Raw genomic sequence first — 1,328 nt, 5'->3', positions numbered from 1 at the left:
TTTTTTTTTAAACTGAATATAAGCATTTTCCTTATGGCTTTATTTAACACAAACATATTCTTTCTAACATCATTACACATTGAGGCCCTTCTTTTAGGTAAAAGGATCTATCTTAAATTTTCTTTCTTGAGTTTGGGACTATGTGTTATAACTTAGAAGGCAAAGGAGAGCAAGCAGAAGCTTTAACATTAAACAATGCGCGCGAAGCGCGCGAAAAATTTTTGTTTTTTTAATTCTAATTTCGTCGGAATTGATCAAAATTGACCTAAAATGTGCAATTTTTTAGAGGAAATTGGCCTACCTCAACAAAATATGCGATTTAAAATTTGAGATTTTCTAGCACTTTCCCGGGTTCAAGGTTCAAGGTTTTCCCCTCTTGAAATAGGTCAGGTAAATTTTTCTCATTTTTTATTTTATGTGTGTATACATACATAAACAAATGAGTAGTTGCATGCGTATTCTTTTTTCCATGAATCGATAAATCCCAAAAGGGTGGTCCGGGGGTTCTCCCCTGGGAAAATTTTGATTCCTAGATGGCGGGAATTGAGCTTTCCCGACATTTGAAGCGTGTTTTTATGAATTTTATATTCTTCAAAATTTTCTAATAGCAAAAAAAAATAAAAAAATAAAAAAGAAAAGAAATCAGCTCACGGGTCATGAAAAGGTAGGTTTAGAATTGTTTTCTTTTTGCCCTTTTCTTGTTGCCCAAGGGAGGGGTAAGGACCAATGACCCCCCTCCCCCAGATCCGCCAATATGAATTGCAAGAAAATGTAACTCGGTCGGGTACTTCTTCCCTCCTTCTTTTTTTGCATTTCCGAACATACAAAAATCTCCAGACATTATATATTTTTCGCTTAAAAGTGGGGGGAGGCCCGGGCCCCCCGGCCCCGCCGGCCATGTTATATTCTTATTGTGTCACATTAGCAAAAAACTGTTCAGCCTTTATCATAACACTGTGGTCTGTGGTTCTGTTTTGTCACACATGTCATTAGAAGAGCTGTTGATGTGTCATGTTGGCTGTGGAAACTTTAGTTCTCAGTTGATTAAAACATTTGAGGCATGTTGTGGCGAAATGGTTAAGTTGTCGCACAGGCCAGTATTGAGTAAATGAGCTATAAAATATGGGAGCTCAAAAAATTGCCTAAAAATCCAAATTTGTTTTTCACTATAAATCAACAGTTTATTGTCTTATTAATCATGCACCAATGTATTAGTTCTGGAAGTGGTCAACAAATTGTTTATTTAATGTTATTTTGATAGTTCATTCTATTAAACAATGTATGCACAAATAACTTTCAAAGGCAATTACTCAAAATCATGTTTATCT

General features: G+C 35.4%; 1 protein-coding gene across 1 annotated transcript in view; it reads right to left on the bottom strand.

Annotated features, from left to right (window-relative positions):
- Positions 1 to 1,328, bottom strand: part of LOC117100580 (nodulation protein NolO-like) — a 39,684-nt gene that overhangs the window by 3,530 nt on the left and 34,826 nt on the right. The window lies entirely within an intron of this gene.

The sequence above is a fragment of the Anneissia japonica genome, unplaced genomic scaffold (assembly GCF_011630105.1).
Source record: "Anneissia japonica isolate Jap-2015-1 unplaced genomic scaffold, ASM1163010v1 scaffold1770_len632688_cov154, whole genome shotgun sequence".
Lineage (NCBI taxonomy): Eukaryota > Metazoa > Echinodermata > Crinoidea > Comatulida > Comatulidae > Anneissia > Anneissia japonica.
The sequence above is the reverse complement of the archived record's forward strand: the minus strand, read 5'-3'. Positions and strand labels throughout refer to the sequence as shown.